A 12916-nucleotide genomic window follows, 5' to 3' on the forward strand; every position below is an offset into this window, starting at 1 on the left:
TAGAGACCGGAAGCAGAGAGTGGGCATAAATGGGGCATTTTCAAGTTGGCAGGCAGTGAATAGTGGGGATCCGCAAGGATCAGTGCTGGGGTCTCAGTTATTTACACTCTATATTAAGGACTTAGATGAAGAGACAGAGAGTAATGTATCTAAGTTTTCTGATGATACAAAGCTTGGTGGAAAGATAAGCTGTGGGGAAGATGTAGAGAGGCTGCAAAGAAATATCGAAAGGTTCAATGAATGGGCAACAAGATGGCAAATGAAGTATAATGCAGGGAAGTGTAACGTTGTTCACTTTGGTCGTAAAAATAGAAAAGCAGAATATTTTTTAAAAGGTGTGAAACTGCTAAGTGTTGATGTTTAGAGAGACTTGGGGGTACTCGAACAAGGAACGCACAAAGTTAACATGCAGGTGTAGCAGGCTATTAGGAAGACAAATGGCATGTTGACCTTTATTGCAAGGGGATTGGAGCGCAGGAATAAAGAAGTCTTACTAAAATTGTACAGGGCTTTGGTGAGACCGCACCTGGAATACTGTGTGCAGTTTTGGTCTCCACATTTAAGAAAGGATATACTTGCACTGGAGGCGGTGCAGTGAAGATTTACTAAATTGATTCCTGGGATGAGGGAGTTATCCTATGATAAGTTGAGTAAATTTGGCCTATATTCTCTGGAGTTTAGAAGAATGAGAGACGATCTAATTGAGAAATACAAGATTCTGAAAGGGCTTGATAGGGTAGAAGCTGAGAGATTGTTCCCACTGGTCGGGGAATCTAGAACACAGGGACACAGTCTCAGGATAAGGGGCCAATCATTCAGGACTGAGAGGAGGAGAAATTACTAAACTAAAAGGGTTGTGAATCTTTGGATTTCTCTACCCCAGAGGGTTGTGGATGCTCCATCATTGAATACATTTAAGACTGGGATAGATAGATTTCTGATCTCGCAGGGAATCAAGGCATATGGGGAGCAGGCAGGAAAGTGGAATGGAAGCCCAAGATCAGCCATGATCGCATTGAATGGCGGAGCAGGCTTTATGGGCCATATGGTCTACTTCTGCTCCTGTATCTTGTGTTCTTGTGTAAAGCCAAGCAACATCTCTGACCCGGAAAAAATAATTTTACAAGCATGTAATTATGTTCCCTCAGGAGAAAATTAATTTTGGAGAATTTAATTTTCTTTTTGAATTTTTATCTCTGTCTCTTTTACCTCTCTCCCTAAATAGGGTCAGAGAGTCATAGAGTAATTTACAGCAGAGAAGGACACCATTTGGCCCATTGAGTCCATGCTGGCTCTCCATGGAGTTATTCAGTCAGTTCCACTCCCCCTCCCTCCCCCCCCCACTCAATCCCTGTAACCCTGCAAGTCTATTTCCTTCAAGTGGCCATTCAATTTCCTTTTGAAGTCATTGATTGTCTCGCTTCCACTACCCTATGGGCAGCGAGTTCCAGGTCATTACAACCCCCTGTGTAAAATTCTTCCTCATATTCTCCCTGAATCTCTTGTCCAAAACTTTCAATCTGTGTCCCCTCGTCCTTGTACCAATAGTTAATGGGAACAGTTTATTTTCTTGTCGAACTTATCAGCCTATCATAATCTTGTACATGTCTATTAAATCTCCCCTCAATCTCCTTTGTGCTAAGGAGAATAACCCACAGCTTTTCCAGCCTAACCTTGTAACTTAAATCCCCCATCCCAGGAACCATTCTGGTAAATCTCCTCTGCACCCTCTCAAGGATCCTCAGATCCTTCCTAAAGTGTGTTGACCAGAACTGGATGCAATACTCCAGTTGGGGCCTAACCAGAGCTTTATAAAGGTTCAGCATAACTTCTTTACTTTTGTACTTACTGCCTCTGTTTATGAAGCCCAAGATCCCACATGCTTTACTAACCACTCTCCCAAAATATTCTGCCACCTTCAAAGACCAATGCACATGCATCCCCAAGTCCCTCCATTCCTGCGCACTCTTTAGAACTGTCCTATTAAGTATATATTTTCTCTCCCTATTCCTTCTGTCAAAATGCATCACCTCACACCTATCAGTATTGAATTCCATCTGCCACCTCTCTGCCCATTCTGCTAGCCTGTTGCAGGCAGTTCATATCATCCTCACCATTTGCCATACACCAAGTTTGGTATCATCAGCAAATTTTGAAATTCTGTTCTCTATTCCAAGATCCAAGGCATTCATATATAACAAAAAAAAGCAGTGGTCCCAGCACTGTCCCTTGGAGAACACCACTGACTGTCATCCTCCAGTCTGAAAAACAACCATTTACTACAACTCATTGTTTTCTGTCCTTCAGCTAATTTTTTTCCAGTTCAATACTGACCTTCCTATTCCATGAGCCTCCATCTTTTTATTTTATCAAACGCTTTCTTCAAATCCATATAAACAACATAAACTACATTCCCTTCATCAACCTTTTCTGTTACTTCATCCAAAAATTCAATATGATTAGTCAAGCATGATGTGCCTATCCTTAATTAACTCAAACCTCTCAAAGTGTGTGTTGATTTTTGCCCTGATTATTGTTTCTTAAACCTTACCTACCACTGCCGTTAAACTAACTGGCCCATAGTTGCTGGGAGTGTCCTTCCACCTTTTCTTGAATAAGGGTATCATATTTGTCTCACTCCAATCCTCTGGTATCTCCCCCGCATCCAGGGAAGATTGGAAGATTATGGCAAGCCCTCTGCTATCTCCATCCCCACTTCCTTTAGCAACCTGGGATGCAAGCCATCCAGACCAGGTGACTTACCTACCCTAATCCCATCTGTATTTCCCAATCTTTATGTTGTTTTCTGTACATCATTTAAAACTAATTTATATTTACTGCTTTATACTTCCTGGTATGGACTCATGGTTCATTGAGAATTCTTCAACCTGATTGGCTGAAGAGCTTTGCTGTTTCTTGCCCTTTTCACACATGCCACACATCCCTTGTAGAGGGGGCCATGCTGGAACAGACACCCGATGACAGCAAATGTCCACAGTAAAGCTGGTTAAATCTTTGTGGGCAACTAGGTGAATGATAAGCTTCACTCATCTCGCTGCTGACTGCAAAATCTGAGCCTTTGAGTCACGTCAGGCCCCAAAACTATTGCAAGCACTTTAGATCCCAAACTTGCTGGCTGCTCCTGCCAGTTACTTGAGTCCTTTGAGAGTCAACCACCCATTTTATACTAATCCTACACTAATCCCATATTCCTACCACATCCCCACCTGTCCCTATATTTCCCTACCACCTACCTATACTAGGGGCAATTTATAATGGCAAATTAACCTATCAACCTGCAAGCCTTTGGCATGTGGGAGGAAACCGGAGCACCCGGAGGAAACCTACGCAGACACAGGGAGAACTTGCAAACTCCACACAGGCAGTACCCAGAATTGAACCCGGGTCGCTGGAGCTGTGAGGCTGCGGTGTTAACCACTGCGCCACTGTGCCGCCCCAAACTATGATGGGAGGCAAAGTGAAGAGTAGTGAAGGGGGTGGAAGCTGTGGCCAAAGAGGTTAATGCAAGGAGCCTGGCTCCCAAAAAACTGCCAACAGTTCCAGAAGAAATTTAATGACCTTATGTGGATTGTTAAGGCCAGTGATTGCATTGCCAAAGGGCTTCACACCCACCACTCCATCAACTTGCTCAATGTACTACACCCCCATCACTCACCCATCAGCAGTCCTTGGCACTCAGGACATCCAAATACTCCACCTCGCCCTCACAAACATTTTAAAGATGCCAGCCTCACACCCAGCTCCAGATGCTTCCACAGGCATCCAGCTATTCAACTGTGGCAGGCACATCAACCAAACGCAGTGCCACACAGTCACTGACATTCTGCCCTCTCTCTTGCAGGACAAGCTCGCCCATAACCACCGGGAGCAGAGCAAAACCAGTGGGAGATAAGCAGACCTGCATCTCCTGAGCCCTAGGGAGGACCTGGTTCGCTGCATCATGGGCCAGCTGTGACAAAGCCCATGACATCTGGCGTCACAGAGAACACTGAGGATGACATTGCATTAAAGATCAGTTTGAAAAACATAACTATATTACAAAGTCCTGCATTCATAATGAATGACTGTTTTCCACACAGTGCAGGCTTCTGACTCCCATTTATGCCTGATGGCAATGTTCAGAAGCCTGCAGTAAAATCCTGCCCTCCAAGGTCCTGCACAATGTGGGTCAGTCGCATAATAACACCTCCTTCTTCTTTGTCCGAACAATAGCCTTGAACCAAATGTCAGAATAACCTGCATACTTCACATACTTGGGGGTGTAATTGGTCTATGCCAGCAGCACAAAATGGGCTGGTAGTGAATCTACCTAGGAAGAAGAACATTGTCAATGGAAAATAAAAACTGGTGCAGTGAAAAATAGGCTGCTGATTCACTACAAGCCTGTTTCGTGTTGCTGACATAAACCAATTTCACCCCCTAGATTTTAGTTTTACCCATCTTCCATATGGTAGAGGGTATTTCAATGGGAGGTAAGACTGTGAAAAGCTCTTCGACATGCTGGATTGGTTAGTAAAGTTATTAAAGCAATGGAAATGAGCTGCAAGACAGATTGAAAGGAGAAACCATAGGTCAGGCAAGATTGTTGATGGCAGTGTATTTTCTTTTGGCTTATTTGGCACATGGTTTATGTCTTGTGTTGGAGACTGTAGAATTTTAATTGCATTGTCATAAGGCTGCTTTGGATGACAATTATTTTATTCTTGGTAGAGGGATGTTTATCCCAACATATCGTGCTCACCTTTGGAGCTCATCAAAAACTCCATTAAAACAGAAGTCTGTCTTGCCTGGAAGGTATAAAAAGTGATTAGGAATACTGTTCTATCAAACTAATGTAAAGCCTGTCGCTGTAGCATTTACAGCAATTACTATGTTCCCTCTTTCTCTCTCATTTCAAAGTACTTTCAAGAGAAGTAAAATTATTTTTTAAAAAGTCTGGTGGAGACTGTCAGCAAATTCACTACAGAACTGAATATTAATTAATGCTTAACTACTGTGTCAAAATATTAGTGCTAGGCCAGCATTTTGCGACAGCATACAATTTGGAATACCTTTTAGCTGGGATCTCACAATCCATTTAATTATCGGGTCTCCTGAGGAATCATCACAACACAAGGTGTTTTACACCAGCATGTCCTGGCTGAACTTGGATGGCTGGAACAATCAGTAGAATATGGGAAATTTCCTTGATGCAAATTTCCTAAGGCCAGAAATTTCCTCAGAGTTGTTATTGCTCTGTCGGAAGTTTTTCGGAAGCTTGACAGAATTCCCCATGTGTAAACAGGGTTTCCGCCACACTTCTGGTGAGGTTATGGAGGGAGACCAGGAGCAGTTTCAAGGAAATTCCCAGTCCTAAGTCTTTCCAATGAATGAAGGTGAGAATATAGAGGCTCTGATGAGAACTGAATAGGATGTCTTTTGTCCTACCAATGTTTAGCTGGCAGAAATTCTGCCTTAACTATGACAGGCAGTCAGACAATAGAATGACAACTCGGATTATAGAATCATGGTGGAAGGCAAGGCTGAATGTCATCAGCACATATTTATAAATTAAATTTATGCTTGCAAATTAATGCTGTCAAAAGGCAGCATGTGAGTGAGGAACATGAAAGGGCCAAGGAACAGAAGGACCTACTAGCAGTACAAAGTCGCAATGAGGAAAGCAATAGCAGGTGATGTGCTGGCTACATACAGAAAAGTAGGCATAGAACCATGAAAGAGTGGTGCAGGTGTGCAGTCATGGAAAAAGATCTAAAGGGCCAGGGTACCTAAATGAGTAGGCCGCGCACAACAAAAAACAGTTAGAGGGAATATTGTTGAGGGACAACCTGATAGAGATCATAAAGATTATGAAAGGGTTTGAAAGGGTAAGCATAGAGATAATGGACTGAATTTTACAGAACCCCCTGTTGTTGGGATTTGTGGTTGGGGGGGGGGGGGGGCCGGAAAATGCCTCCAGGAAAGGGCTGCTACACGCCCTGACACTGGGAGGGCTTGGCCCGATATTGCCGGCAGCAGCAAGGCCTCATGGCGGCCGCCCCCCGACGCTCGGTGATGGGATCGCCATTTAAATATTTAAATAAATTAAAATTAATGAATTAAGTATACTTACGCCACTGTCTTCCGTCCCGCCGCGAACTTCCAGCCACTGGCCGGCACTCCTGCGCCTTTGGATCCCCGCACGGGGAAATGAGGCAGAACACTTGTGGTGAAGGGGAAGAAGGTAAGTTTCTCAATGTAGCGGGGTGGGAGGGAACGGGGTCAAAGGAACATCATTGGTGTAGAGGATGGTGGAAAGGGTTTTACGTTAAAGTTTGGTGGGAGGGAAGGTCAGGTGGACAAGGTAAGTGTTTTGGGGGGAGAGGGCAAGTGATTAATTTTATGGCTATGGGGGGGTAGTGGTGGGAGAGGGGCAAACTAAATGTATTTAATTTTTTTTATTCACTGCGCACAGGCAGCTGTCACCATTGTCAGGGATGGCCAGTCCGCCCTCTCCACATGATCGGGGAGCATGGGCCGCTGTGCTTAGGACCACGTGGCTCTGCGACATGTGGCCTGCGCAACCGGGCCACCATTGTTTTCGCCTACCGCTGATTTTGGTGGCAGGAGTATAGATTTCAGCACAATGTTTCTAATTGGGGCTGTGACTAGAATTAGAAATCATACATATAAGATAGACACCAATAAATCCATTAAGGAATTTAGGAGAAACCTCTTTACCCGGCGTTGGCATTCAGAATAAGGGAGTCTGTTACACCAATGTGCTTTGTTCAATGATAATTTTCTTTAATCCACTTATTGGAGATTTGAATTTTTTTAAGAGACATTTTTTTAAAAGACCAGCTAAAAGGATGACTTTGTTGGCAACTTAAGATGGCTACTTAATTTGCAACACTGTATCCAACACTGCACTGCTTGTGAGGAGGGAGACAAAATGTCTGCTCATACCCCAGCAAGAACCACGATGCAGGAAGTTTAAAGGAACTACCTGTTTTTTTTAGCAAGAGAAAAATACTGCTAACTATTTGTCATGTGACAGGCCCTCCCCATCTGTGGGTTTAAGCTTGTGTCTTTCTGCAGCAGAGAGAGGAGAAGCAACTGGGCTCTGACATGTGTCGGCCCAAGTGGAGGGTCTCTCTCTCTCTCTCTGTCTCCATTCCAGCTTGAAAGCTTTCAAATCCTGTCACTTCTGCATACTCCAGCTACGATCAGAAACCCCATTGCAGGAAATGATCCACATTACTGTCTCCAAGCGACTCAAAGAATCCATCATCTATCTCTTCCAACTAAAATCCTCTGTTCCACTGAATTCAGCTGGAAGCCAGATGAATCACCAAGCTCCACAGACTGTATACTTTTTTCCTATGGACTCTAGCTCGACCAATCTATCTTCCCCACTCTATAACCTATTTCTGTGTGTAAACCTCCAGTGTGTGTATGTGTGTGTGAAAGTTGGTGCATAGTTTATTATTTTCATTCATTCGGTTTAGGCACAATAAAGTAAACTTCTTCCTTTGTTAAACTCAAGAAAACCTGTCCGATTATTAACTTGTTATGATCATAACAAGAACCAAACACCTAATGAACTGGCCAGTACATCCACTTTAAGAAAGCATTAACCCTGTTGTGGTCAAACAAGGAGAGTGAAAAGAGAGAAGCACTTTAACTCTTCCGCACTTGACTGTAACAGTCAATTAACTCTTTATCCCCTTTTCCCAAATTCTGAAATTATTCAAAGTTATAACTCTTATTATTTATAATAGTTATATTTTATTCATTATAGGTGTGCCTTACTACATGTTAATGTCAGAACACAATATCAAAGCGCAGCATTACCATTACAGTCTGGGTAGAAGCATGATCTCCATGTAATCACTCCCTGGTCATACTAGTCAATGCGGCACATAGACGTGTGAATCCCCCTGCCCAGGGGATTCCTTTTTATACTTTCTTTTCACAGCAAAGCCTATGGACACTGATTTAACCCTACCATTACCTCGCTGTTATTTGAATGGTCCAATTACAAACAATATCATTGAACCATCTGTGCCCACCCAAGCCAGGTCAAACTCTCAAGAGCTTTGGCTTCCCATGCTTCAGCATCTATCAGATTATAAACATTCCATTGCTAGTGCCTGGCTAAATGGTGGCCTTGGCACCCAGTTATTTTGCCTTGGCTCCAGCCACATCTGGGCCTCTTGGCGGTGTTTTATCTTTTCATTCCCGCACAGCAGGCTGTCTGTTTTCACATGCAACTAGATTTCTGTTGAAGTTTGGCTTTTGACCATTTGGAGGAAAGGAAACAGTTAATGATGTCAGTAAGTCTTGGGCAAAGGAGAGATAGTCAAATGCTCAATCTGGAATTGGGTCAGGAGGGGGTACCATGGAAACAGGTCATGAATCTCATGGAAGTGTGCCTACTGAGTGATGGCGGAGCAGATGGGATGAAGCTCCAGAGTTTCCTGGGGTCAGGAAGATTGTTCAGGGCAACAGAGGCAGTGGGGCAAAAGAAAGTTAGCAGACTTTTTTGCCTTATATTCTCATTTGTATATGACTTACTCTAATTCATTCCTGTTTGCAGAGTTTGTTTAAAGGTTTCATTAATTCACTTGCATCAGTTGATAATTTGAACTATTTTACTTTCTTCTGAACTCCACAGGGATGTTTGTTAATATAGTGAATATATTTTTGGTAGAATCAGAGTGCGAACCCCATGCCATGTGAGACATTGATAGAGCAAACTATTGGAAATAGGATATGGGAGAGCATGAAGTGCAATCTGTCTGCCATTTTTGTTTATTTGAACTATTTTGGTTTATCAATTAAGAAGTCATGGCTTTGTTGCCTTATTGGGAAGGGGGGATTCAAAAAGCCTTCTTTGAGTGTCATTGGGCAGTGTGGATTTATTTTCAGCAGCCTGCCTAAATGTCTTACATTTGAGATTGTGAACGTGCAGTACTCATTTTCAAGTCTATGCTTAGAATTGAAAGTGAGAAAGGAATAAAAACAAAAATATACAGGAGAAGGTGGAGATATCACTATGGTAAAGGAAAGCTGTCTGTCTCTTTTTCCCTTTTCTAGGATTCGTGGTTAACAAGGTGCCCACATCCAGCTACTATACATCTGCTAATGCTTCTACCAAGTCAGTTCCTAAACCCCATACCAAATGATGGCATTCTTCTGTTGAAAAAACTATGGGGCCAATTTCCTTGCAGTAAAAATAGTTGTGTGTCTGTCTCCATGTAATTAGACAAAGACACTTGAGGGAGAAGTAACGGCAGTGTCAGAGATTTTAAAAGAGTTGGAGCCATGCTGTGAAGGTCAACAACTTTCAGCCTCATTGTGGCCTGCTGTTACCTTTGGTTGGCAACTTGATCAACATCTCAGTAGTGCAGAAAGGCCATTTGAATATGTTAGTAATCTCTTGCCAAACAAAATAATAAATATAGAAACCTATTCTTTGACAGAAAGATTCATAATATGCTCTCCATCCCCGCTGATCACTCGCCTGACATGGAACACTAAGCAGCATTTACTACCTTAACAAGAAATCCATCAGGGTTTTTTTGACTCAGCACACATAACACGTATAAACCGACTGCTTGAAATTAAGTTAGATATTATCATTGCAGAACACGTTCTTTTTCACAACTGACAAATGTTAAACTCCAGAAAGCTTGTTATGGAAGGTTAATGCTGGAGCTTATCTACTCAGTTTCACATTAATTGTACAGAGTAAAAGGTTTACAAACATATAGCTCCTCACTCAAACCCTCCACCCGCCTCAGTAAGTGGCTGCTTGTAAGTGCTCAAATAAGACCCCAAATTAACACCCTCCACCTGCATATAATCAAACAATTGATACACAATTAACAGATTAACAGCAAAGATGGGGTGTAATTTATGGACCGGTTTGACTATTGTTCTTTTGTCCAGCCACCCAAACTAAATTTTATGATCACTGCAGCACTGTACAAATGCAGAAAAGCCAGATTTAGTTGACGATTGATTTTTTGACAGGGTTCTCAACCATTACTAAAACAGGCATGATTATATTTCTGTCTGTTGGGAGTCATCATTTCATTATTTATTACATTTTCAACTGGCCTTTATTCTAAATGAACACTTTTTGAACATTCTGCTCCTGACTTTCTTCTTTCATGCCAGTGCCCTGTCTCTATTATTGTTTGGTTGAATAATGAAATGTAGAGGTAGTGTTACTAGACTATCAACCCAGAGGCCATGAGTTCAAATCACATCCTGCCAAGTAATGACATTCAATTCAATAAAAGCTACCTGATTGTCATAAAAATCCAACTATAGTCATGAAAATCCACTGGCCTTGTTTCCGGACACAAGGGCTGGGATTTGTAACTAACGGGAGCCTCTGCCACTGGCCCTGCAATAGTCTCTTGAGAAGGCTCCTGAATTTCTATTTTACAAGTGGGTGCCCACCTCATGATATGAGGATCTCACCGGCCTGCGAGATCATGGAGTGAGGGAGGTAATACTGTGATGGCCTACTGCTTTTGTTAGATTGGTAGACCCAGCCCCATGGACAATGTTTGAAGGGGCCTATCAGCCCCCTTTACAAGGTGCACGGCTCCTGAGTCCCCAGAAATCTCCAGCCCATTTGAGACCCTTTCAGGATCACCTCCGCCCTCTGCCCCAGGTTCAACCAGTGTGAGAGCCACCCTCCCAGAACTGGCAAGCGGTAACAGGTTGCCCAGTTGCTGCCTGGCGCTTGTCAGTGGTGAGTTAATGAGGTTCAGCCCTCAAAATAATTCTGGTCTCACACCAGTACCAACAGGCTGTTCTACCAACTGGGTGTTACTTGAAAGTCACCTCCTTTGTTTGCAAGACTTATTACCACCTACTTTTATGTTAATGAGGATTCCTTCTTACAATGTCACTGAGAAAGGTAAGTAACCTTGAGTGGCTGAGCGCCTGAATAAAATGGACACTGTGGTGGAGTCTGGTTTCCGTCATTTGAGTTCTTCTTGTTGACATAGCATTGCTGTCATTGGTGCATCTCCAAGCAACTGTATTTTGTCTTCCTTGGAAAGTGCTCCTTCCTGCTGCTTGCCAACAGACTCCCCTCCTGTCCGAAGGTGCTAGCTGGTGTAGTATAAGTGTTTGAAAGGGTTAATGGCTGGGACAGTGTGAGTAACACCTCCCACTCTGATGATATAAGAGATTATAGGAGAAATAATTGAAATACAATAAACAGCATAGCATAAGTGAAGTTAGACATACTTCTGTACAGCTGTGTCTAGTTCTTTAATATATGAGAAATTAGTTATTGTAAAAAATTACCAAAAACTCAGTAACTGCTCCAAGCGAGACTAACCAAAGATAAAACATCCGGTTCTGTACAATCTTCTTTGGCAAGTTGATCTAAAAGGACATATGCGAAAGAGAAGATTGAAAGAACATGAGTTTGATCAAAGTGCATAAGGAGATATTTTTCAATTTTGCACATGAATTATGAGCATTAAAATACTTCTTACATTTACAGGGCTTGCAACTGCAGCTGAGCTAGTGCTTTGTTTATTTAAAGTATAAAAAATCAATCTGGACAGCTGTTAACTTTCCTGCTCCGTGGATGAGATGATCAGAACCAGACTTCTGGCCTGTTGGACTGAGATTCCAATGATTAGTGAATTATAGGAAATGTTATGCTGTGCTCAGGTGCCTAATAAGCAATAGGTTCAGGCTTTCAGACTTAATGGGTTGAATTTTATCAGCCGCAGGGAGGTGGGCTGGAAGGTGGGGGTGCCAGTAAAATTGCGGGGTCCTGCCACCAGGCCTTTTTACCAGTGGCGGGACTGGATGTGGAGTGGCTGCCCATTCCAAGGAGGCAGGTAGCCTATTTGCATAATTAAAGGTGTTTCGTCTTTCTGGTTCCCATATGTTGGAAAGAATCACACTTTAAACTTGGAAAAGGCTGGAGTCAGTCTTGTTTATTTCAGTACCATGCTTTGTGCTGTAGAAACTGATTCCACTGGTTCTTGTGTTACATATAACATGACTCCCTAGTGCAGCCGTGAATGTGGCCCCTGATTGGAACACTTACACATAACAGCTAGTTCGTAACTAATTAATTCCTGACACTTGGCAGGTAGTATAACAATATATACACATATAACATCCCTCTTTCTTTAAAACATAATGCCCCATATCAATATAACAGTTAATATAAATAAAAAAGATTAGCATCCGACTTGTGGAAATAATCTGAACCCCTTTTGAGAGTATTTTATAGTGTGTATTTGTTTTTAGCATTATTCACGGTATTGCTTGGGTGGTAAGATGTTATGCCTCCATCTTGTAGATTTGGCATTTGTTGCTCTCAGTGGTGAGTTGGCACGTTGTACAGGCGATGTTGTGTCACTTGCTGGTGATGTTGTTAATGTTGTCTTGCTGGATAATGATGGTTCCGGTGTTGTTGATCGTCTTTTCTGTTCCAGCTCAGGTGTAGGTTGAATATGGATTCTGTTCCTTCTCATTTTGTTACCGGTTTCGATCTCGATGATATATGACCTTTCAGTCTCAGCTACACTGACAACTTTTGCTGGGCTCCAGGTTTTCATGATTGGATCCTGTATGTGTGCAGTTTATCCTTTCAACAGCTCAGCTAGGGATTTAGCATATTTGTTGAAGTGTTGCTTTCCTCTTACCTGTGCTTCAGTGAGTTGTTGTCTCACTTCCTCCTGCTCACTTGAAGGATGTATTTTGCTTGGTAGAGTTCTCCTATATTTTCTTCCATTTAACAGCTCTGCAGGTGATTTCATGTCAGCCTTGAGAGGTGTGGATCGGAGTGACAATAAGGCCAGGTTTGGGTCTTCCTTCGTCTCTTGGCATTTCACAAGTGTTCTTTTAACCGTCTGGACGT

This window comes from Heterodontus francisci, chromosome 12 (assembly GCF_036365525.1).
Source record: "Heterodontus francisci isolate sHetFra1 chromosome 12, sHetFra1.hap1, whole genome shotgun sequence".
NCBI classification, from domain to species: domain Eukaryota; kingdom Metazoa; phylum Chordata; class Chondrichthyes; order Heterodontiformes; family Heterodontidae; genus Heterodontus; species Heterodontus francisci.